General features: G+C 38.6%; 1 long non-coding RNA gene across 1 annotated transcript; it reads left to right on the forward strand.

The window, feature by feature from the left end:
• The first annotated feature begins 14543 nt into the window (after positions 1-14543).
• LOC121394883 lies at positions 14544-16070 on the forward strand. Its single transcript, XR_005962064.1, has 3 exons — positions 14544-14727; positions 15116-15231; positions 15624-16070. It is a non-coding gene; the product is annotated as an uncharacterized LOC121394883 (long non-coding RNA).
• Positions 16071-27274: the final 11204 nt, after the last annotated feature.

Here is a 27274-nt window from a genome sequence, read left to right on the forward strand (position 1 = left end):
CAGAAAGAGGCAGTATAGGAAGGACTAGAAACCACAAATAAAAAAAAGAATCCCCACAAAATAGAACAAGCAGAACCGGACTGGGAGTAAAAAGCAGCCCGCGCAATAAAAATCAAAGCAGCCCACAAGTAAACATGCGATGGTCTGACTTGTACACATCCACTCATATATTGGCGTAACAGGATTGGACTGGGGGGCCCGAGGCCCACGGGGGCTGCTGTCTTTGGGCCCCTTGCCTTGTTGAAGTGTGCAGCACCGCGACTACGCATGCGCATGTACAGGGTTTTTTTTTTGCCGCGATTGCGCATGTGTACAGCGTTTTTTTGCTGATACTTGAAGATCTTATTTGCAGGGAGCAGATCTTGGCCAGCGGGGCAGGAGCCGGGGCCCACTGGGTTTTTTCCCGGTGTCCCGCCGGCCCAGTCCGACCCTGCTAATATTCATATTCCAGTCTTTTGTTCAAATCAATAGATGGTTTCTAGGGTAATTTGGACCCGGCAACCAGATTGCTGAAATTGCAAAGTGGAGAGCTGCTGAATAAAAAGCTAAATAACGCAAAAAACACAAATAACCAATAAATTGCAAAGTGGAGAGCTGCTGAATAAAAAGCTAAATAACGCAAAAAACACAAATAACCACAAATAATAAAAAATAAAAAAACAGTTGCAAATTGTCTCAGAATATCACTCTCTATATCTGTTTTAAACAACCCATTTAATAAGAAAAACGTAATAATAAGATGAATGTGCAAAGTGCAATTTTCGGATACAAATAATACTTTAACTCATAATGCAAACTTTTTTTCCCCCTTAATTCCAGCATAATTGCAGGTGCTCTCCAAGCTGCATCAGCTGCAATTTTATTCAATGCATTAAAAAATACTTGATAGCAAGTGTCTGTCTTTATGAATTGGGTTCAAGTTATAGCTGACATTGTAGCACAACTGTATTTACACTTCTTAAATTACCCTTCTTGTCTGATAGTTTTTCAGGTGAAAACTCCGTTCATGTCTATAGGGAAATCTGGAATAGAATCAGGGGATTTTTCATCCCTTGTATTTGAATCTATATATAATGTTAAATATACAGAGAATAATTTCTAGAAAAGTAGAATATATATTTTATCTGCACGGTTTTGTGAGTAGTTGGTTGTAACCAGGAACAAAGCAAGTTTTCACTTTCTTGCACCTATTATCAGATATATACTAATTTACATTAATTGAGCCCCTGTTCATTTATAGGGGTTTTTATTGTACATTTTGCTTTTAATTTTACTTTTTATTGTGGATTTAAAATACATGGTTTACTACACACTGCTTTATGGAACAAAGAAGGGCTGTTTGCTTTACAGCAGCTGAAATCTATTATCTAATGCTCTTCAGGTGAATAATTCAGCAGCGCAGACAGCTAAGCCACCGGCCTATCAAGGGCTGTTTAAGGGCTGAATATTTTTAGCTTAGTGTTAGTTTCATCTCAGAGGTCACGGCCTTAGGGGTCCTGGCTTACATTTATGCTATAAATGTTTAAGAAAATTAGTTCTTACTGGGACATGAAAAAAAATGAAATCAAAATACTTTATGGGAACCTTTACAAGGTGGTCTTTCACTTAGACTAAACCCTTCTCTAGTGATAAATTACTTGTCTTATTACTGATTGCGGAAACACTATAAATGTCCCTTGGATTTACAGGTTAATTTTGATTTTAATACACAGAATAAAGGTTTGTGCACTTGAAATCTGATTGAAGGGGTAATAAAACAAAGCAACCATCCATGCATAGGCTGTGTTGTGTTCCCTGGAACAAAATGAAGCACAATCAACACATTAAATGCAATATTAGGAGAAAAATGTATTTCAGAAACACATGCATACACACACAGATATCTTTAATAAAGGTGACAAAAATTAAAATATATTTTAATGTGAGCACAGAAGTGGTATTTCTGTATAAAAAGGTTTCTGAGTGCACACAAGTGCACCATTTATAGAGAAATGCTGCACAAGTTAATCGTAAAGAGACTTTTTTTTGCATTATAAATATGCCCCTTTTAGAGCAATTGTAATCTCTATACAGACTATTCCGATCCCCTTCACTCTGGTTCTAAGTACAGGAGGTAAAAGTAGGAAGGGGGCAGGTGCTGGCCAGAAGACCCCCTGACTATAGTGTTGAAGGGTTTCTGTTTTTTTTTTAATTAATAGCCTTGATAATGTGCCTTTTCAGGCTTGCCACCAATAATACTGTGTGGGTGCCAAGCACTGGCACCAGCAACTGAAAAACACTGCAAAGCTTCTTTTTCTTTGCTGGCATTAAACCAGTGTAGATTAAACATTCACTTACTCCAATATGCCCCATACTGCAGCAGCACTGGCAGACATAGCACCCGCCTATCAGTGCAAACACAGGGCAGATCTCACTGCAAAGACCTGACTCTATGTAGTTTTGTGCTGACATTAACAGATAGATGCTATGCCTGTCAGTGCTGCTGCATGATATGACAGATAAGCAGACATCTGTAGGTATTTTCTCTGCCATAAGAGAATAATTCATGTGTGCCATTACCTTTAAACCCTGGCAGGCAGATAACTGTACTACAAAAGAAAAAGGGTTAAATCAACACGTTACACCTTTCTCCCTGGTACTTAGGGGCATATTTATTAAGGATCGAATTTCGAAGTAAAAAAACTTCAAAATTCGACCATCGAATGTAAGTACTTCGATAGTCCTTAGAATCAAACGATTAGAAGGATTTTACAAAAAAAAACTTTGACTTCTCAAAACTTGCCCAAAAGCAATCCGGCAGGTTTATGGTGGCGAAGTGTCGAAGTTGAAGTTTTTTAAAGAGACAGTATTTCGATTTTCGAGTGGTCGAATATTCAAAGTTTTTTCAATTCGAATCAAAGTCGAATTTGGCCTATTCGATGGTTGAAGTACCCAAAAATTACTTCGAAATTCTACGTTTTTCACTTCGACCCTTGATAAATCTGCCCCTTAAAGTTCATCTTATTCCATTCAATCTCTAGAGTTTCCATTATGCTGCCGTGGATGTATTTTCCACATATGCAGCTTTTTTTTTTTTTTCTCTTTAATACTGTATAGAAGTACAAAAGTACAGGGCAAGTCTTTTCATTGTCACAAGCACTCATCTTTAATGTGCCCAGTTAAAACAGTAAATCCTTAAATGCTGAAAACTTTCTTAGTAAATTGTCATGAGCAGAACATTTTTTAAAAAAAATCTTCTGCCATGGTTGTAAATCCCTATGAAGCACTGCCATCTTGTGGATTAAAGCCATTCTATCATGCAAATACTCTCAGTAGAAGAGGGAAAATAGATTTTAAAGTAAGAACATTTAGCTCTGGGATTCTAAAAGATATAAACATGAAAAACATTTCTGCTGGTGTTAAAATGATCATACCAAGCTATCCATGGGCAATGTCTATGTAAAAACTCTCCTTAAAGGAGTGGTTCACATTCTTCTGAAACTTTCCAGCTTTCACATGGGGGTCACTGACCCCATCTAAATAATAAATGCTCTGTATGGCTACAAATGTATTGTTATTGCTACTTTTTATTGACTTTATATAGAGAAAACAGTAAAAAAAACCTCTGTTTACCACTTAACCAATTAATAATCTATGTCAGCTGACAGTACTATGTGCAATTATTAAAATTATAATTTGATTAAAGTAATCTGTGATCACAGGTATAATTCATTAGTCATTAATTATTATCATAAAAATACTTGCGAAATTAATTGATTAAAGGGCTTGTGCTAAATTAAATTAGTGTTAAACTTAAAAGTGCTATGTGCCAATTAATTTGTAAATTAAATTTTAATTCATTGATAATAAAAACAATGATCTAGAACTTGAATTATATACAGTCACAATTAATTCCAATTAAAGTGCAAAAGCTAATGCCAATTGCAATCTCAGATTGCCAGTGATAGAATAAGTTAATAAAAATTGTTTAGATTAAAAAAGCTAATGCTATTAGGTATTAGAAAATTAATTTATTAAATTCATAAAAAAAACCAAAACCAGCATTTAAGAAATACAAGTAGGAAAATGAAGAAAGTATAGAGGTGAGAAGTCCCAAAGAAACTGCTGCCTATTTGTTTTTTCTAGACCCTGGGACCCCACACGGGGAGAAAGTAGTACACTGGGGACTGTGGTCTCGAAGCTACCTTTCTAATTTGGAGGAGAACTAAACTTCCCTATAAAACCATAAATCCACCAGTGTCATGTAGTAAAACGAGATTCGGAGAATTAAATGCGGTAAGGTAAGGCTAGGAAAATTGATGTCCACAAATACTTTTTAAAGTCAAGATTAGGAATCAATTCTGTTTTCCAAGAGCTAAAGTTCTGCCAACCCGAGTTTCGCCTGAGCTTTATCGAGGCAAATACATTTAATGTGATTTTTAGGAATATGGAAATGAGAGTTCATCCTTTAATAAACATGTTCATAAAAATCAAATGTTGTGCTAGTGCCTTAATTTTCCTGCATTCCACCGCAGGACAAAACACAGCCTAGTCTTTCTTATGGGCCTGTTCTAACAAAGGTGCATCCAAGCCCCAAATACAAGTGGAACACAATACAATGCGTCCACTTTATATTGGCAGTCTTTCCATCAAGTATTGGGTATATTTTTATTCATATGCTCCTTGTTCTCTAAGGAGGGAAATAGTGTTCAATACCACAGTGAAATAAGGCCCAGATTTGTGGCGAGGTTACAAAGGTTCGGGCCTAGGGAGGTAAATATTTCAGGGGTGGCATACCATCTAGCCGCATTCTGGGGAGCTCCAGTGACCCACCACATGCACGTGGGGAAGGGAATGTGTGCTTGTGAAAGCGGGCGGGCGCTAGGACCTGGCAGCCTAGGAGCGCCGAAAAAGGAAATCTGGGCCTGAGTGAAATACTGATAAAAGACATTTTTAGGAAGATGCATCTGCTGTTGAAGATCAAGGAAGGACTGTAGTACCCCCTTTATACAGACATTGAAATGGTACATGTCTATAAGAACCCCATCGAAAAAACTAATTTAATTGTTCAAACATTGAAACGGGGTCACAGGAGATTTAACAGGGGTACTATAGGCACTTTTAGTTGCTATGCTATCAATACATGGGATGCTGTAGGTGGGACATAGTTTACATTCACATGCTTAAATGGGTGTTAGAGATCCCATTATTAGGGGGATTGTCACAGGCAAGAGATAACCTTGTTCAATTTATACCCAACGTTTACCTATTCCAAGAGTGTAACAAGATTTAACTTGTTCCAAAGCAGCAGCATTATAATAGTTAATTATGATTGGGAAGTTTATTCCCCTTAATGTCTAAATAACATAAGTACCTAAATGTTCTATGAGTGCTGCTTTACCATATTTTAAATTCTTCTGGATTTCTAATTCAATCTCTAGTAAATCTGTCTGATAATAAAGGGCACATTCCCATTAATGATGTATTATACATACAGTAATGTCATTCCCTGTACGGATACCCATAATAATGAATGAATCCCCTCTGATGATATAGTATAGAGCACATACAGTAATGGTGCAATTATCATTATTGATATATTTCAAATGCTGTACAAATATCTGGGCCATTCTCTATACCTGTGTGCTACTTATGTATTATACCTCCATACTTTATACCAATATATTATACATTCATATATTTACACTGTCTACATAAAAATAAAAGGGTCAAAAAATAAACAAACAGCATTTTAACCATAATCTCTTTGAAATAATTGTAGAACTATGTGCAGTTTTTATGTTCATTTTGTATCCTCTGATCAGCAGCTAGTCATGTGACATATCATTGTGATGTCATAATGGACATTATCACAGCTGTTCATAACCAGCCCAGACTGTCTCATTCTTGATCAGGAGACTGAGGTGAGTGGAGCTCATGACACGCTGGGGAAATTTTTAAAATAACAATATTAATATAAATATAAAGGTAGCTGCTGGATAGGCCTTATTAGTGTCTGCTAGTGGGGTAAATGCAGGGGGGGGGTTGCTTGGCCCTACAAACAACAATGGTGGCATTGCCTGTACTAATAGCCTATATATAATATTAGCACATTCCTTATTTTCATTTAACATACATATAGCAATGCAATAGAGTTATTATAATATCATAGTGCAGCCAACAAAAGAAATATTCCATTTTAAACACAATCTCAATACAGTCTTTCTATTTGCATTCATTTATAACTGTCCTTAAAAGAGCAGGTTATCTGCTAAACCTGAATTTCCTGACTGTAGTTTGCAGGAGTGATGTCATAATGTGGCACATAATACATTGTGATGTCACAGTGCACACAGAGTTAATGTTTGAAAACAAGCTCTAACTGCCTCATTCTGTATCAGGCAACTGAGGTGAGTGGAGCTCATGACACACTGGGGAAATTTTTAAAATAACAATATTAATATAAATATAAAGGTAGCTGCTGGATAGGCCTTATTAGTGTCTCCTAGTGGGGTAAATGCAGGGGGGGGGTTGCTTGGCCCAACAAACAACAATGGTGGCATTGCCTGTACTAATAGCCTATATATAATATTAGCACATTGCTTATTTTCATTTAACATACATATAGCAATGCAATACAGTTATTATAATATCATAGTGCAGCCAACAAAAGAAATATTCCATTTAAAACACAATCTCAATACAGTCTTTCTATTTGCATTCATTTATAACTGTCCTTAAAAGAGCAGATTATCTGCTAAACCTGAATTTCCTGACTGTAGTTTGCAGGAGTGATGTCATAATGTGACACATAATACATTGTGATGTCACAGTGCACACAGAGTTAATGTTTGAAAACAAGCTCTAACTGCCTCATTCTGTATCAGGCAACTGAGGTGAGTGGAGCTCATGACACGCTGGGGAAATTTTTAAAATAACAATATTAATATAAATATAAAGGTAGCTGCTGGATAGGCCTTATTAGTGTCTGCTAGTGGGGTAAATGCAGGGGGGAGGGTTGCTTGGCCCGACAAACAACAATGGTGGCATTGCCTGTACTAATAGCCTATATATAATATTAGCACATTGCTTATTTTCATTTAACATACATATAGCAATATATATACATATAGCCAACAAAAGAAATATTCCATTTAAAACACAATCTCAATACAGTCTTTCTATTTGCATTCATTTATAACTGTCCTTAAAAGTGCAGATTATCTGCTAAGCCTGAATTTGCTGACCATAGTTTGCAGGAGTGATGTCATAATGTGGCACATAATACATTGTGATGTCACAGTGCACACAGAGTTAATGTTTGAAAACAAGCTCTAACTGCCTCATTCTGTATCAGGCAACTGAGGTGAGTGGAGCTCATCATCATACACTGGGGAAAATGTTAGAAAAATGAATATTCATATTCATATAGCTGCTGAGTAGGGCTTAGTAGCTGTTAGTGGGGTAATTGCAAACCATTTGAGTTTGAAGGGGATGAAGTGCTTGGCCCTACAGACAATTATGGTCGCATTCCCTTTACTAATGGTATACATATGTACATATATTATACATTCCCTATTTTCATCTACATATAGCAATATAGCTGCATATAGTTGTTGTGTAGGCCTAAGTATCTGCTAGTGGAGTAATTATGAGGATCTGAAAAGATATTAGTGTGCTTCAAAATGCTCATAATTACCTTAATGTTACTGGCCATTCATTTTCAGTTAACTGTTAAAAAAATGGTTCAAACCTTATTTATAACCAATTCATAGGATTATTACATAGTGTGTAACCAATGATTTTTCTCTCTCTCCACAGAAAGAATTTTCAACATACAAATCTACAGAAATAATTTTTGACTTACAAATCTACAGAAATAATTTTTGACTTACAAATCAACAGAAAGAATTTTTGACTTACAAATCTACAGAAAGAGTTTTTGACATACAAATCAACAGAAAGACTTATCGACATACAAAAAACCATCATGTTTCGACGCATATGCAGTATTTTCAACTGTTTTACGAAAGTAAGGGTTTTTTTATACTCATATCCTAGATTTTTAATTTGTATGGAAAAGCTGTGTAAACTGTTAATGACAAACTAAAATGCATGTGATGAAATTAAAATTTCATCAAATGTACCTTTGAAAACTAAAGTGCTATATATTTTCCTGTTAACTCCTGACCTCTGCCTGACTCCTCCGACCCCTTCCCCGACAACCTCCCCGACCCCTCCATACCCCCTCCCTGATCCCTCCTGAACCCCCCTCTCCGACCCCCCCCCGGTCCTTGGAAAAAAAATTGGCTTTTTTTGGTCCCCGTGCCAAAAAAGGTTGGGGACCCCTGTGTTAACTGATTCAAATTTGAGTTCACTGGCATAACTATAGAGGAAGCAGACCCCACAGTTGTGATGGGTGGCCCAAGGAACAGGGGGGCCTGGACCATGGGGTCCTCCTTCTCTATAGCTGTTTAAGGCTGAAGAAATCCCCCAGCCACTCTCCTACCTCCAGCCAGGGAGCAGGGGAAGCAGATGGATGGGGGGCATCAGTGCAAATTAGGGGTGGGGAAGTAAATTGCATGACGTTTTGTAACAAAACAAGGAATTAAACAAAATGTTTTGACTTCCCACTCCTAATTATATATATATATATATATATATATATATATATATATATATATATACATGTGCAAATTAGGATTTGGATTCGGTGCGATATTCAGCCAAATCTATCACAAAGGATTCGGGGTTTGGCAGAATCCAAAATAGTGGATACGACGTCTAATTACAAATTTCATATATCTTTGGTTTTGGGTAGATCTAAACCAAATCCTTTCATTACTCATTGTAAGAAACAGCTTATAATAGCCTTATATTTTGTACACTTTCTGCATATCTAATATTAAAAAATACCTTGTTTTCTGTATTGCTTTATAAGGAAAATGGTTTTAGAGGTTGGGAATGGGATCTGCTAAGTTTCCTAAATCTAACTTCTAATGGACCTATTCATTTAGTTACACCTTGATCATTGCCTCTAATATTTGAACCTATTTTCTTTTGCCAGGTTAAAAAAGAGAAAAATGAAGTCATTTTGGTAAGTAGAGATACTTAGCATACATAAAGATGTAGGATAATGTAACAATTTTAAAAGTACATTTTAATGTCATAAAATATAATAAAACTTAAAAACACTTCTAGCAGAAATAACACTCTTCTTGAACTATGATGCATAGCCTAGCATATGTTACTCCCAAGGGGCCACATTTGTTCAGTTTGTTAATTAGATTTTGTTAAATTACAAATCAGACTTATCTGTGGATCAGTAGCCTTAGACACCAATGCTACACAAATGTATCTAACATTTCAGTTGATTTACAGATTGGCCATTGCCACTTACATACCAACAATGACCTGATTGCTAAGAACCCATTTCATTGCTAATGTCTAATTATCCTTTTCTTTTCCAGCAAGGGGCAGTCCAGTAACCCCTTGCATTTAGAAAATAGATGCCAACCCTGCATTCATTTATACTCAAAACTATATCTCATAGTATAATGTGTCTTTTATTTATCTTGATCAATAATCTCTTACCCCTCTTTTTTTTTATTTAAAAAACAGGTACTACCGAAGATGTACACAGAAATGCCCTGTTTGGTAAGCAAATAATAGTTTATTATTAGTTATATTTAAATAATTTTAAATTAAATAAAGCAACATTACATATATGAACTGTTCTACTTTGCTGTCTTTAACAGGTGCAACCGACTGGATATGGCAATCTCCTCTGCCAGGTAAATATTTAGGCTAACACAATTAAAACAAAACAAACCCATAATATCATGGGCATTTGGTATTTTCCAACAAATAATTGATTTCATAATTTTTTTTTCTTTCAACTAGGAACCAGTAGAAACCACTGTTAATAATATCAGTGAGGTAAGTAGGAAAACATGAAACTTTGAAAATACATTTTACTTTTATTAAAGTTATCTTTGAGTTAGAACTCCTGTTATTGTTCTCTTACCCAGGGGAAACCAGAGCAGAATGTGGAAATTGCCACAGACAACTGCCAAGTAATTGAATAATGGGAATTATAAAAAAAAAATTACCTTGTCAGAAATGCATGTTTTTGTACCTTTTCTATAAATCAGAATTAATTTGAAATGATCTTTGTCATTCACTCTCTCTCTTATGCATCACCAACCAGATAATCACAGTATTGATACTTGAGAGGAAAACATACGGTAGAGTTGAGCAAAGTTTGATGCCCATAGACTTTAATGCATTTTGTCAAAATTTCGCCGCCAGCAAATTTTTGGCAAAGCAAAACATGTCAAATTCACCCATCCCTACAAACAAGATATTGACATAGCACATTATTAACGTTATTTTCCAATACTGTGTCACATTGCCATATGTAATAGATATTAGTATAGCAACAAATGGATTAATTGTATGTTTTTATTCTTAAACAGAAACAACCTGAGGAAATAATTTCCCATGACAATTGCCAGGAGACAAATATTGGCCATAACAGCTGCCAAGAAGAACCTGATGAAAACAATGGTCATGACATCTGCCAGGAAGAACCTGAAGACAATATTAGCCATCACAGCTATCAGGTAAGTAGTTATAAATTAACTAAAAAAACAAAAACAGGCCTCTTCCCCAACAATACATGGCTTTTGTTAAATATATTTTAAAGCCTTCTTTGTAGAACTCAATTCATTATCTCACATTTACTTAACAGAATCAATCATGTGATCAATAAACTTCTATCTCTTTTCTAGGAGCAACCTGAGGAGCCTGGCACAGAGATCAGCCAGGGTAATGCCCCAGAGGAAGAAGATAATCTAGAAGAACAAGATGAAGAAGAAAGAAATAGTGATGACATGCTTATATCTAGTGGGGAAGAAGAAAGCATTAGTGATGATCTGTTTCTATCACTTGAGGTATGATTTGCTATCAAGGACATTAAGACATTTTGTGCATTGAACTGATTGATTTATTGGGACATGTTTAGCGTAATGTTTATTTAGTATGGCTTTGTTTAGGCCCACTAATGTCTGGGAACCTAAAAAGCAAACTGTAGTTTAAATCACCAGTCCAGCTCATGGGGAAACCCACAAATGGGTCATTTTTTTTCTTTGCAGCTCTGGAATACATTGAAAACTTTGAAAATAAATTTTACTTTTATTAAAGTTGTCTTTGTGTTAGAACTCCCGTTATCTCTCTCTTACCCTGGGGAAAGTAGAGCAGAATGTAGAAATTGCCACAGACAACTGCCAAGTAATTGAATAATGGGAATTATAAAAAAAATTTACCTTGTAATAAATGCATGTTTTTGCACCTTCTCTATGAATCAGAATTGATCTGAAATTATATTTGTCATTCACTCTCTCTATCTTAAGTATCATCAACCTGATAATCACAGTATTGATGCTTGAGAGGAAAACATACCGTAGGGGTTGAGCGAATTTTTGATGCCCATAAATTTTAATGCATTTTGGCAAATTTTCGCTGCCAGTGAATTTTTGACGAAGTGAAATGGATCAAATTCTGCCATCCGTACAAACAAGATATTCACATAAAACATTACCAACTTTATTTTCCAATAATGTGTCACATTGGCATATGCAGTAGATATTAGTATAGCAACAAATGGATTAATTGTATGTTTTTATTCTTAAACAGAAACAACCTGAGGAAATGATTGCCCATGACAATTGCCAGGAAGAACCTGAGACAAATATTGGCCATTTCCAGGAGCAACCTGAGGAGCCTGGCACAGAGATCAGCCAGGGTAATGCCTCAGAGGAAGAAGATAATCTAGAAGAACAAGAGGAAGAAGAAAACAATAGTGATGACATGCTTATATCTAGTGGGGAAGAAGAAAGCATTTGTGATGATCTGTTTCCATCACTTGAGGTATGATTTACTATCAAGGACATTAAGACATTTTGTGCATTGAACTTATTGATTTATTGGGACATGTTTAGCGTAATGTTTATTTAGTATGGCTTTGTTTAGGCCCACTAATGTCTGGGAACCTAAAAACCAAACTGCAGTTTAAATCACCAGTCCAGCTCTCATGCTAAAACACTTTAAGAACTATGTATTTTTGGAGTGTCCACATAAACTGCAGTGCCCAGAGGGAAGCCATCAATGCTTATCACTACAACACCGTGCTGCAAACATTACATGGGGAAACCCACAAACGGGTCATTTTTTCTTTCTTTGCAGCTTTGGAATACATTGCCCAAAGTTTAAGGGGTTATTTACTAAAGAGGTAAAAGAAAAAACCCTCACCATTTCAAACCTGTCATGTATAGGTCAATGGGAGATGTCCTTTTTACAATTTGAAGGTATTGTGATCTGCTCTGGATTTTGTCCGATAATCCAAAAAATTCTGGGTTTTCAGGCAATAACCTGAAAAAATGGAGCGATTTAGGATTCAAATCCAAGAAATTTGTACGATTTGGGTTTTTGCCCAAGTTTAGCAATTTTTTCCCAACCTGACTGTTTCAAGTTTATTGATAAATAAGATAAAATTGTGGATGGGAGTTTGGTCGAGCTTAGTTTAATACAAATATGAGTTTTAGTAAATAACCTCCTAAAAGTCTCATACACATTAATTCTATTAGGACAAACCATAACCCATATACATAAGAATAATAATCTTTGTAATAGTTATGTCCCCCATTAACAACACTGTTTGGGCACAAGGCCTCTTTGCTATACTAAATATAAATTAAAAAACTGCTTAACAAGGAACACAGTGAGGAATCTTATGGGGATGCCTCTCAACCTGAACAAACTAAATGAGCAACTAAAAAGAAAAGCTTGCAATATTTTTTTTGTCTATTTACTAATCAAATAATGTTTTCTTTTACCAGGTCCGCACTAAACATGGATTTGACAAACTATACCCGGTATGCAAAAAAATTTTTTTATATTATTATCCCTGTTTTCAGCCTTCTCCCTCTATTCTCCCCCCACCACCTGGCATTATATTGTCTTATTTTCAAATTTTGCATTTTACTTTTTTTAGGACCCAACTGGCTGGATAGACCTCGAACAATGTGTTGGATCAGGAGGATTTGGAGTAATCCATAAGGTCAGATATGAGATTTTAAGATTGTAAGGGGCGGGAATGACCTACCTTTTGTGGCCCTTAACATCTCAATGTAATTCTATATATTGTATATATTTATTTATCTAGTATATAAATATTCATACATATGTCATGTATCACTAAATTGCCACATATGCCACATTTTAAGCAGGATTCATATTTCCTTTTGGAGTTTGTTTTTTGTTTCTGAGACTGCAAAGACTCATGTCCTTATACTCAGGTACTTTATCAAATTCAAGTCAAAATTCACCACAAATCTGTTTTCTTTCAGGCATGGCATTTTAAGGAAAAGAAAGAAGTGGCCATAAAAGTGATAAAAGACCTTAGGGTAATGTATATTTTTTACTATTTAATTCATTATAATGAGAAAGTTGCGGAAAATGTTGTGTTACACATACAAATCAATTGCCAGTAAAAACAGACTTTGTAAACCATGATTAGCAAGTCGCCCCCTTATATAATGGATAGTCATAATGCAAAATGGAATTTGTAATGATTAGAAATGGACTTCTTTATATGCCCCAAGCTCTGCTCAGCCCGGTGAAATATTGATAGTAGGGATGACCTCACTGGATCAGAAATCAGGGAAACCAATCTTGGATAAAACCTGTTAATTTTATTAAACTTTACTAGCTTTATGCGTTTCCTGACTGGAGTCACTTCATCAGAATTTTTGATGAAGTGACTCCAGTCACGAAATGCGTAAAGCTAGTTCCCCTGCCCGCTTACACTTTTGTATTCTTAACATGGATTAATAAAATGAACTGGTTTTATCCAAGTTTGGTTTCCTCGAGTTCTGATCCGGTGAGGTCATCCCTACTATCAAGTTTGTTTGGGAAGTTAGTATCTGTGGTGTTGGCACTGTGGTACACTGATGGCAAACTAATGAATTCTATGTTTTACAACAAGGATTAAATAGTTATCAAGACTAATTTAATGATCAGTATTTCTGTATCTAGGATAATGAAGAGATCGTTACTGAACTGTACGTACTTCAACGTGTTTCTGGCCACGACAACTTCCCTGCCTTTTATGGAGCCTATTATCTACGGCCCAGCATTTCAACTGAAGAGGCGCTATGGGTAAGGATATACTTCTTAAATAAAAAATCTCCATCAAAGTTAATAAATATAACACTGATTATTTCAGACCCGTTACTGCTACTGATTACTAGGAATGTTACACAGACACACAGACAGATTTATAGATTTTAGGCAACATATATATATATACACTATAATATTTATATACACTATAAATAAAAACATTTTATTTCTATTCTAGATTGCTATGACAATGTGTGCTGGTGGCTCCGTAGACGCCTTAATTAGGAGCACGCCCAATAGATCCTTGGATGAGACCTGGATTTCATACATATGCTGGAAAGTTTTAAAGGTAAGACAGATATTAACCCCTTCATTGCTTTTCATAATCTCTGCTCACCGACTTTGTATCCTATTAATTCTAGAATATAAAAATATATACATGTTCATCATGTTTGCTTTATTCATCTTTCTAGGGCCTGGATTACTTACAAGAACTGAATGTGATACATCATGATCTCAAGGGCGCCAATATAATGTTAACTTCTACGGCCCGTGTGAAGATAAGTAAGTGACGTTTATTATCTATAGGAAGAATGGGTGCCACAAAGGGAAAGGGTACATTTATTGCTCATCTCAATGCCTAGCTTTTCTTAGGCATCATAAAACATTAAAGGGGATCTCTACCCAAAAACTGCACCTTTGTATAATTCAAAAATATCATTGTAAGCATCGTTCCAATATACAGTCATTAAGAATGTTCAGTGTTTTATTTGTCTCTGTCTTTACACTCTCTTGGCACCTGGTTCAAATCAATAGTCAGCGCCAGACAAAAGAAAATACTGATTCAAAAATATATTTCCATTTGCAATAACTGTAGCACCTTTCTGTATTGTCATAGATGTTATTACTGCGTTGTACAAAGTTAATTCATGCTTGTTTCTTTCAATTTCAGTTGATTTTGGCCTTGCCACAATAGGGCCCATCAGTACAAGTAATGCAGGAACCCGCTGTTGGATGGCACCTGAAGTCCATGCATGTTTTACAGGAAGTGTACATTATAACTACAAGGTATAATTAATAAAATAGTTGTCATTTAGTTACATTTTTGTGAAAGTGATTAAACAAAATGCTCTCTTAGGGTTAGTTCACATGAGGAGATTCGGGGAGCTTTTGTCGCTTGGCGACTAATCGCCTCGTCTTCTGAGCGACTATATCCCGAACTGCCTCAGCGTTTTTCCCATAGGCTACAATGAAAAGCTCCGCCCCTTTTTGTGTCACGGCCCGCTCCTTCAGTTCCCCTCCCCACCATTGGCCGGTAATTCTTTTTTTAAAAGGTGGCAACCCTAATTGACCCTGAGACAGGATGAGGAGGGATAATCAATAGAAGTATCTTTATTATCTGTAACAATGATTATAATTTGTTTTCTAAATGGTTGTTGCTTTTTGTTTTTATTTTCTAGGTGGATGTGTGGTCTTTAGGAATCACAGCCATAGAAATGGCAGAATACAATCCTCGTAAGTAATCTTAAATAACATTTTTTGTGCGTTTATGTTCATTTATGGAGGAGTGTTTTAAGGAAGGTCAGGGGGTATCACCCATTCTGTATGTCCAATATCTGTCTGTTCCATCCAGACTGCATTTATTTACTTGTTATGTATGAAAGAAGGAAATTCTATCTCTTAATCTCAAAAAGTTAAAATAAATCATCGGTTGGTTCTGATAATGATAATTTAATTATTTGATGTAGTCACCCCTCTACCGTACAATGCTGCAAAATATGTTGGCGCCTTCTAAATTTGTAAGAATAACAATAATAATATTGTGTTCTCTTACACTTACAGCACACATTAAACTCCGTGGTGCGGAGCTTTCCGAAAGGATTATGAATGGTCCAGCTCCAGCTCTAAAAGAGGATAAATGGTGAGTCATTTTTTTTTACAGAAATAGGACTTCAGGTGGCCATAGACGTTACAATTACAATCTTTCCTGGAAAAGATCTTTTCAAGAAAGATTGTTCATTTCAATACACACATGTAGAGCTGAATTGTCAGATATACAGGTAGAAACAATTCAATTCTACCTTTATCTGATTCAGCACTAACAATGGGCGATATTGGGGTACCTTCAAAGGTTTCTGATCAAAATTTTCCGGCCAGCCTGATCGATAAGCCAACCCATATCCAAGTCTTCTACCAATATCGGTTGGCTCGTTTCCCACCATACACGCACCGAATATGGTACCAGAATTTTTTTAAGTACAATATTATTGATGTGTCTATGGCCAACTTAAGCAGTGAGGGTGGGGGAATGGGGAAAGAGACACTGAAGCATAAGGCCGGGGAAGTGTCACTACTGTATCCACTCTATCCATTGCTGTGATGATGGGCTGTGTTCAAGTTATTAGTATTCGTTTAGAGACATCATCCTTTTCATAAATTCAAGAGCTTACACTTTGTTGGCCAAAATGATTCAATGAAAAGAAACATCTCCTATTTTAATTCCCTGTTACCCAACAGACTTCAGTGTCCTTTCTGAATAATTCTGGCTCTGTGTTTTATTACCTTATCAGTAACACTTCTGCCTTGTTTCTTTCCCCCCAGGAGTAGTAAATTCCACAGATTTATTAATAAATGTCTTCAGAAGGATCCAGCCAAAAGGCCATTCGCAAAGGAACTCCTATTAAACCGATTCATCACATATAATCGAGATGAAGAGGAGGTGCAATATAGCATAGCAGAGCATATACATAAAGGTAATGCAAATGACTCATATTCTTTACAATCAAAAAGCAATTACTGTCTATGTGGTTATTCCAGGCTCTATTGATTAAGGATTCCTATTTTGATCACTATCCAAAAAGTTTAGAAATTGCATCACATGCATGCAAAATCTGCCCCTTAGTATTAATGCTTTTAGGGAATTTTCATTTTCAGGTGTAATTAGTATTGTTACTTACTAATGGCTTTAGCTCCAACCAGTAAACGTTTCAATTACTAACTTAGCTAGCCAGTTAAGGAATCACATTATGACCATTTTTACAGTGCCCTATCATGTGCATAGATATAAAACACAGATCTTCTTGTCTAACATAAAAACATTTTCTCCTAGGAGGAAAGAAATAAGACCCTGAAGCAAAATATTCTCTTGCAAAACCTCATTAAGAAGACTTTGTCAACACCTCATTAAGAAGACTTTGTCAAGACTTAGGAAGGAAATGGAAGAATAATATATAAATCCCAAAATGGATTCTACCCTTGCAAGATCTGAAATGTGGCTCCTTCATTATGTTCCCAAAAGGGATTGGAGGGAAAGGGTTGGGAACACAATGTAGGAGCCACAGTCCATCTACTTTGGATACTTTACCAAATGTTTATTTTTATATAATCTAATTAAATGTATATTTATTTTTATATATTAATAAAAAACAAAACAAGCTGATGTTTGATGTTTGAATAATTAATATATAGTGTAAGAAAAAGGGCTGTTGAAGACTTGCATTAATTGTACAGGAGAGAGAAAGGTTTTAGAAAATATCAACTGGGAAAATGTCAATTAGGAGAATATTATTGTGAATATAAACAACTGCTAGTGTTTGTTTCATAATCTTCTATAAAGTTGTACTTTCAACAGCTTATGATGATATTTATAGATTTAGTACCCCTTTTGTAAATTATATAGTAAATTAACTTTTTATCAATTGGCACAAGAACTGCAACAATTTTTTGTGCAAGCACATATCAGTTGTGTTTGGAAATAAGCCCTAATGTTTTATAACTTGTGGAGTAAGAATGATGAGCTCTATCGGTGTAACTCACTAACATCAGTGCATACACATGTAACACTATAGTAAATTAAGTGTCACCAGGGCTGATCCTATCAAATGTGGGGCCCAATTGGGACCATGTTGGCGGGGCCCCTAGACAAAGTGTTGCTGGCTACTGACACACCAAGTATTTAGGAAAATAAGGGCATACAGGCACAAAATAGAAAGGAAAGGGGTAGACAAGTTAAGAGAGTGAGAGGGATGAAATAGGGGTACATAATAGAGGCACACATGGTAAGAGAGAGAGGGAGGAAATAGGAGAGTGGACTGGGCCAATTATTTTGGGGCAGGCTGGGCCGATTCAGCTTGGGAGCAGGCTTGGTTGGATTGGGGCAGGCAGGGCCTATCAAGGTTGGAGGAAAGCTGGGCCTATGAGAGTTGGGGGCAGGCTAGACCTATGGAGTTGGGGGATAGGCTGGCTTATCAGAGTTGGGGGTGGGCTGGACCTATGGATTTGGGGATGGGCTGGACTCTCAAAGTTGGGGCAGGCCAGGCAGCATCATGTGCTGAGGGAAATATTATCTGTGCTGCCCTGTGGTGTGGGGCCCCCAGAGGTGCGGGGCCCTATTGGGCCCAATTGGTCCAATAGGCCTAAGGCCGGCCCTGAGTGTCACCATTCTCTAACTATGAGCTATACCCCAATAATTTGCTCCGGATAAGACCTCACAATGGTGTGGAGTCAGGGTGTAGTACAACTGTAATTGGGCACCAGTGGTTTTTGCAACTTAACCAGAGAACATATTTATTGAACAGGATAGTCCACAAAGAAGTGTACATATCCAAGCAGGAACATAGAGCAACTGTTGATAAGCATATACTCACAACACCAATGGTCAGTATTAGTCCCTGCAGGGAAGAGAACATACACAGTAGCAATGAAGGTACACCTAGCTTTCAGACTTTTCTCTAAGTGGAACCCAGGGGAATCAATACATCTCTAAGTCTGTATACTAAGTCAGTGATGGACAAGGGGGCAAGGGGCCCCCCACCACCACTCCAGGCCCCCACCCCAGGTGCAAAGCACCCTCTGGCTCTCCTCCCTGAGCTGTAACCTACCTCCCCACACCTACCTTTTTAGTACAGCTGTGCTGGGGGGTCACGGAAGACAGAAGCCACTTCTGGCTTCCTCCAAGGATTGGGTTTGGGCCAGCAGGGCCCATGAGGGCTAGAGCCCACTGGGTTTTTTTCCCGGTGTCCTGCTGGCCCAGTCCGACACTGCACTTAGTCCCTACACTGGGCAATTGGTACCAGGTCCATTAGCATTAGAAACTCTAACTGACAGATAGAGAAGGGACAGTGAGGTTGGCAGACATATCAGCAAAAAACAAGCAACATGACTTTTATTTTAATTAACATTATGAAGTGTAGTTTTTTACATACAGGATGGCATAATTTATCATGGAAAATAAGATTTTATGGGGCATAATTACTTGTATATACCGTTCCTCACTTCCGAGACTGGGAGGCAGCGAGTGGCGTTTCAGGGGCTGAGATGCCGCACCCGCTGCATTAGCAGTGCCAAATTTCTGTGTTATAAAACAGAAATTTGGCTCTTAAATTTACCAGAGATGGCTTTTTGCCGCCCCTGGTATTTGGCCGTTACATGCCGCCTGAGGCAAGTTTCTCCGTTTGCCTCATTGCAGGAGCGGCCCTGGAGGCAGCAAGCAAAGAGTTGGAAAAATAACAAAAAACCATAAATTCTTAATTTATGTTTTCTCTTAACAGACTTAATTGCTACACTTGAAGCTCTAAAGACCAAACTGCAGTACTGCGCAAAACATGTAAATTAGTCCCTGATAAAGAGATACCAATAGTCTCTCTGTACAAGAGGTCGCATGCGCAATGAGCCATAATAAACTTGGAGAAGTAATTTCGAATGAAAAGAGGATAGCCCGTGTTGGCTCAATGAGTAGCACTGTTGCTTTGCAGCAATGGGGTCTTAAATTCCAACCAGGGCAATATGTGCAAGATGTCTAAATGTTCTCCCAGTCCTCATGTCTCCGTGGGTTTCCTCCCCATACAGGTTAATTGACTCCTGATAAACTTGTCCCTATTGTGTGTGAATGTGATAGGGGCCTTAGATTGTTGGGGCAGGGACTGACGTGAAGGGTGTACATTTGTCACCCATGTTTACACCTGACACTACTGGCAATAAAGTAAGTTGCTGATGGGAAAACATTGAAACAGACACGGTACAGTCATTGGACACACTTATGTCCCTACAGTTGTGAAAAACACGAAGGGCTCTAACTTACTAATATGTCTTATAAGATCCTACCATTAGCTAGTCCTCATTCAGCGGGTTGTGATTTCCATGGCTTTCACTTAGGTCTGGTTTTACCCCAGGGTTCTATGTTCACTGTAGCCTGCCCTATACCAGGCTTGAACATATCTACCCCCTACAGTAATGAGAGCAACGAGACCCTGCCCTGTATTTAATGAGGCAGATGGACAAGGCAGGCATATGGGGTAAGATCAGGCCCGGACTGGCAATCTGTGGGTTCTGGCAAATACCAGAGGGGCTGCTGTATGGTTCCATAGAAAGTTACCATATAGTGGGCTGGTAGGGGGCTCTTTGGGCCTCTGTGTACTTGGAATGGCAGGGTCTATTTTGACTCCCAGTCCAGGCCTGGGTAAGATGTCCATGAGACAGAACATATTGCGCTTCGCTCTTTACAATACAATGTACACAGCCTAAGTACATTTTGATGAGAGCACTATTGTAATGCTGTGGACATTGAGAGTAAATAAAAACCCATGTTTTTACCATCCCTCGATTGAGGTGAATTATCTGTGACAGTGAAACATTTGCTTTTAGGCTATATAAAAATCAGAAAAAGATTGCTGGAAAGTGTGGTACTGGGTGGCCCAGATGTTTTAGCACTATGAATAAGCACCAAAAATAGGCCTAGAAATTATATCGGCGCTCACCCTTCTTGATAGCCCAGCTCTCCCTTTGGTCTCAGCTCTCGCGGGATCCTCCTCACCTCGTTAAGGAGGTAACTTCAGTACACAGATTTACCCCGTTACACGGCGCTGATCGAAGGAATCACAAGAGACGGTAATGCTCAATTTTCTTGCAGCTTTATTTGGCACATCTAGTGAGCTTCTGGCAGTGGGTTGGTGAGGAAAACCTACGCGTTTCGTGCCCTCTTTCCAGGCACTTTGTCAGAGACTCTGGTTAATTGATGCTAAAAAAGTGCTCTTGCTGCCACAGATACCAGGCTTGAGAGTATTGTGGGTCATTTTTAGACACCAGGCTTACTATGCAACACAAATTGCATTCGCTCTTTTCCTCTCTATGTAGAGTTCCCACAACATACACTTTAATTACTGTGCATTTTGCAGGTATAAACTTAGATTTATTTGACTCGATTGGGTTACTTTAAGTTAAAAAGTGTTCATTTGCAACCTATTGGGAATCTGGATTACACCATGCAGCCTGGTGGGGAAGAGATTGTTGGTCCACTTCGGCATCAGTCAATCAAGCCAATTGTGATTCTATAACTCAAGAAAACTAGATTCTCATTGACATGCAGGGGTGGTACATGGTGTGTCAGTGGATGAGGAGATGAAGGGGAGCAGCTCCTCTTCACTTTATGTTATGGTTGAATTTTGAGTTAGTTCTCATTTGATTCAATGCCATTAGGGGGCCCATTGTCAGACTTCTGACACAAAGCAAAATGGTATAGAACACCTGCAAAACCTCAGCGCCTATTTCCACAAACCTCAGACATATGTTGGAGATGTCTTGAGGCGAAGGGTGTGATGCTGCACATCTTTTGGGAGCGCTCAATGATAAAGACATATTGGGATCAAATAATCACTCTATCTGAAGGAATACGAAATTATACATTAGATAGAGAGCCGGCGTTCTACCTGTTGTTCCACATGGAGAAGCCTATGTCCACTTTTAAAAACTCTCTTCAATGCTGCAAAATGTCTCATTCCTTTATATTGGAAGTCCAGACAGATACCAACAGTAAAAGACTGGCTTGCGAAAATAGACAAGCTCTAGTTTTTTAAGGGAACTATCCGCAAGCACAGAAGAACAAAACTTAATTTTCATGGCTATATGGTGGAGATAGCTAAAGTTCAAGGAATCGGAGCGGTATTATACATTTATTTAAACCCTCCCTTCCCCCCCCCCTTTTTCACCCCTCCTTTCTTTCCTCTCTCTCTCTGTCCCCCTATCTCACCTACAGTCCACTCATACCACAGAAAGCCTATGTTGATTAGTTGTTGTATGTTTTATGCTATAATGTTGAAAGTGCAAAATTATTGCATTGAACTGTGAAAATGCACTGCTTTCATTTTATATTCTGTTGAAAACTTCAATAAAAAATTACAATACAAAAAAAATAAAGTAGTAAGCACAGATCAGCTGATGTTCTGCCCCTACAACAATCGTACAAAAGTTATGTCCGACTTAAAGCAAGTGACAGTCTCAGTGCCGGGCCTCGCCAGCTGGATGACCTAGGCAATCTGGCAACAACCCCTTTAATGACAACTGCCTGTCACTGTGCACACGGGGAAGATTCTGGTCCAAAAAGTCACACATGAGCATTTTCAGGCAGTAGATGGTGGTTACCAGTATGGCCAATGGCAGACTGCACAGGGGGTATCAGGGGTGTTTGTCAGGTATGGTGAGTGCAGTATTGATATAAGAAAGCCAGGAGTTTGTTCTGTATCTGTATACAGTATCATTTTATAAAGTCAATCCTTTTATGGGGCAATTTTCATTATCAGGTTCAGACTTTACTTTAAAAACAGAGATTTCAGCCTCTATTAATCTGGGGGGTCTGGGCAATATCTACTATACTCAGAGCACACCCATTGCTCCCAGACCATATCCCCTGTCCCTCCCCCGGGTTTGGGGCCCTAAGATTTTCTGAGAGTTACCCTCCTTCCATTGTGATCTCGTCAATGGCAGCAATATCTGGATTTATGAGTAAAAATCCGACCCTAACCCTCCACTCTGCACCGGACCCTAACTCACTGCTCCGCACTACACTAACCAGCCACTCTGCTTCCTTTTACTGTATATACCAGCACCCGCCCTTGTCTCTGATGTCACTACTGCATGTGACATAAACTAGCAGGGAGAATATAGTTTTGCCCTTATGAATATTCTATTTTCATATATCCAGAGCTGGAACTCAGGGTAAGCACGAAAGACAGGAGCCTCAGGAGCCACAAGTGTTGGACTGGCCCACCGGGATACCAGGAAAAGTCCCGGTGGGCCAGGGTGTCAGAGGGCCCTTATGCTGCTAAACATTTGGCCAATTTCATGGCCATTCCCAAATTCTATGAGAACAAAGAGGCTAAATAGATGGAATAATAGATAATAGTATGTAAAAGAAAGAGACTAGGAGAATAGAGGTTGAGTGAGGAGAGGAAGAATAATAGTACTAAGAGTGGGCCCCTGGTCTAAGATTAATTGGTGGGCTCCTAGTCAAAGGTTTTTGGGTGGGCCCCTGTTGTCCCAGTCCGACACTGGGAGCCACTGCCTGGGTGCAATTGCTGGGGCAGCGAATGGATGGGCCTGTGTGTCTGTGGGAGGCATAGGGAGTTTTGGAACATAGGCCCGGTTCATATGGTGTCAATATCACTTAGAGTTTACTGTAGTTATGGAGACATAAAAGCCCACTTGTGCCATAGAAAGCCATGAGACATGTGGCAGCTACAAATACCCAGGGCCGGAGTAAGATATGAATGGGCTCCCAGCACTGCAGAAAGACTGGGAAAGCAATCAAAGCCAAATGGAGAGCAGGAATGTTCAACCTGCACCCCCCAGCTGTTTTTCCCCAGCTGTCCTTGCAACAGCCTTGGTGTTCAGAATGGAAATATTAACCAGTTCCCCCTCCCCCCACCAAAGGTCCCTTGTGATACTGGCAAATGCACTTTATGTGCGGCCCTAACAGCAGCCCTGCATATAAGCCGGTATGACATAAGCTGCTAACTTCCTATGACGTTCCAAGCATCACATTTCACCCTGCGCCCTAAACTCACAGCAGCCTCTCCCCCTGCCTGGGACTAACTGGCTGATGAGTTGGGTGGGAGGAGTCATGGGCTCATAGGAGGAGTCAGTGAATGCTATTCTGTGGGCCAAGCCCTTCCTTAGCTGGGTGTGGTTATAGTTGCCACAGCTTAGTCCAGAGCCAGGCCAGGCTGGACAGGCACCCTAGGCAACCTGGCCAGTCAAGGCACCGGCTGGTTGCGCGCATGTGCATAATGGCGGTAATACACGGGCATTTAGAACAGACTGTCAGAGACAGAGGACCGGACAGAGGGTAGACGAAAGAGGAGGTACGTGCCTGGCCCCCCCCCAGCTTTTGGGCCCTAGACACGTGCCTACTCTGCCTACCCCTAGTTCTGGCACTGGCTTAGTGCTTCATTATCAGAAGTCAGGGTTGCCAGGTTGGCAGTTATCCAGCCAAATTGGGCTACTTATTTAAAGTCCAAGCAGGTTTTGAAAATACAAACTAGCCAAGGTACGAATTTGGGCTACTTTTTTGGCTGTTTTGTTCTTTGGAAACCAGCCAAAGTTTTTTCTTGCCCCAATGTGCCAAGTCTGTGTCTCCCAATGCATGTTGGGTAATGTAGTTTTTGTTTAACAATTTGCAGACTGCCAAGTTTAATTTAAGTCTACAATTACTAGCATGCAATGGGACTGACTTGTGTAGTCGGGCGTTACCAGATTTTGGGTTTTGTACCCCAGTCTCCTGGTACTCTAAAGCATTCTCACATTTCGCTCAATTTCAGACAAATTTTGGGGCAAAAAATCTGCTGGCCACCAAAATGTCTAGAGGTTGACCGGTTTTACCAATATTTATTGAAATTGTGTATGTATTGCCTTACGGACCTCTATATCTCCTAGGCCCCCCTCTGTAGTTACGCCCCTGGTGATGGGTGAATCTGTCTCATTTTATTTCATGGAAAAATATGTTAAACAAGTGAAAATTTCATAGATATTAATTTGTTTTTTTTTTACTTTTTTTTCACTGCACATATTGTGCTATTTTTGGGCTACTTTTGAAGTGCCTCTTGGCTAGTATTGGGCTGGTTTTGAAAATTAGACCTGGCAACCCCTGCCATAGCGCCAAATGTCTGACAAACACACAATAACTTACAGTGAAGTCTCTGCTCCCAATAGTTTATCTGAAGTCCCAAGTCTTTTAAATTTGCTGCTCAAGGTTTTTGTTTGTGCCAAGGAACGAAATAAAGACATTTTTCCTGGTTGCAGACAATACCAAAGTCTCTGGGTGGTGTATTATGTGAAGACTAGGGCTAGACTCTGCACGTTTTTTAGATTGACCAAAAAGAACTTATTTTGGTGGGTCCCTGCATTTTTGTACAAACAAGGGCCACAATTTAGGGAGAGAAGGGGTTGATCACTTTTAAACAGACTTTTAGTATGATGTAGACTAGAGAGTGATATTCTGAGACAATTTGCAATTGCTTTTAATTTTTTATTATCTGTGTTGTTTGAGTTCTTTAGCTTTTTATTCAGCATTGCAATACAAATTTGCAATTTCAGCATCTGGTTACTAGGGTCCAAATTACCCTAAAAAATCCAAACATTGATTTGAATAATAAAAAGTAGCAATAACATTACATTTGTAGCCTTACAAAGCATTTTTAGATGGGGTCAGTGACCTCCCATTTGAAATCTGGAAAGCGTCAAAAGAAGACAAATTAAATAAATTAAAAAAAACAAACAAAGGCCAATTGAAAAGTTGCTGGAGCTGTTCTAGAGCATACTAAAAATTAAAATAAAGGTGAACCATCCCTTTAAGGTGAGGACTGGGTGAAACTGAACCAAAATCTTATTTTACTCTTTAATTACTTTGTTTTCAACTCAAGGTCACCTGAAATTCTGCATATGTTTCCGTGGCCCCAAAATGGCGTCAGTGAAGATCAGTGCTGCCAGGGGTTTCCCTGTTTCTTGATGGAGTTACACCACAACTGCTGTGACACAACAGAACTTTAGCTGGTTTTAGCCCAGTGTTTTAGGACAAGCAGAGAGGTACAAGATCTTTTATACTATGAACAGAGGTAAACAAGTTAGGGACCACCATGTGGGGTTTACCTTGTCGTGGTTTGGTGGCTTATCAACTTTATGATCATAACTTTGTAACTAAAAACCCCTGTCTTTCTAAACACATGTACTTGCATTTATACTGAATTACTTATGAGACAGGGGACCAGGGAATGTGCATTGATTATTTGGCCGTCAGTAGCACTTCCATTATACTTTTAATATATTTTTATATAGGAGTGCTCCCACAACCACCCTTTTGTAGAAGAGAGGCAGACACAGACAGAAGATGTCCCCTTTGAACGCTGCTCCCCAACTTTGCAGATTTATAACAGGTTAAAATACAGGGGCGCTTTTAAAAGGAATAGTGGCTGTGGGGAGGAAACTTGGTGGGGATGACGACAATGGAGCAGAAGTGGAGGGGGCTAGGGTGTATTTCTCTTTTAGGGCAGAGACACACGGTCCGATCCGGGAAGATTAGTCGCCTGGCTCTTCTTCTGGGCGACAAATCTCCCAGAACTGCCTTCCCGTCAGCTACTATGTAAATCGCTGGTGGGATGGCACTCGGAGACCTTCGTTTGCTGAAGTCGCCCGAGGTTTCCTCGTGAGGCAACTTTGGAAAACGAAGCACTCCAAATGCCATTCTGCCGGTGATTTACATTCTAGCCGACGGGAAGGCAGTTCTGGGAAATTAGTCGCCCTGAAGAGGAGATTTGTCGCCAGGCGACTAATCCCCCCCTGAATCGGACCGTGTGTCTATGACCTTTAAGGGTCTTTAGGACTTCCTCACTGTGAAGATCAATTGGCAGCCGACTGCTTTTGATTCTGGAAGAGACTTTGAGGCAAATTTATCAAGGGTCGAATTTCAAATTCATGTGGTTTTTTTTTTAAACTCCCATAAATTCGACTTGTCAAAATTTATTAATATAATCAAATTTTTAAACACGAACGAATTTAAACAACCGGCAAACTCGAATCAAATTTCATGTGTTTTTTTTTTTTAAACTCCCCTAAACTCCCATAAATTCGACTTGTCAAAATTTATTAATATAATCAAATTTTTAAACACGAACGAATTTAAACAACCCGCAAACTCGAATCAAATTTCAAATTTTTCCTCCGAATGAAGGCTACAAACATCGCCAAATTGATCCCTGAAGCTCTCCCAATGATTTAAAACGTAATTCGGCAGGTTTTTAGGTGGCGAATAGTCGAATTTGAGTTCTTAAAGTAGGATAAATCTCGA

The sequence above is a fragment of the Xenopus laevis genome, chromosome 6L (genome assembly GCF_017654675.1).
Source record: "Xenopus laevis strain J_2021 chromosome 6L, Xenopus_laevis_v10.1, whole genome shotgun sequence".
NCBI classification, from domain to species: Eukaryota; Metazoa; Chordata; class Amphibia; order Anura; family Pipidae; genus Xenopus; species Xenopus laevis.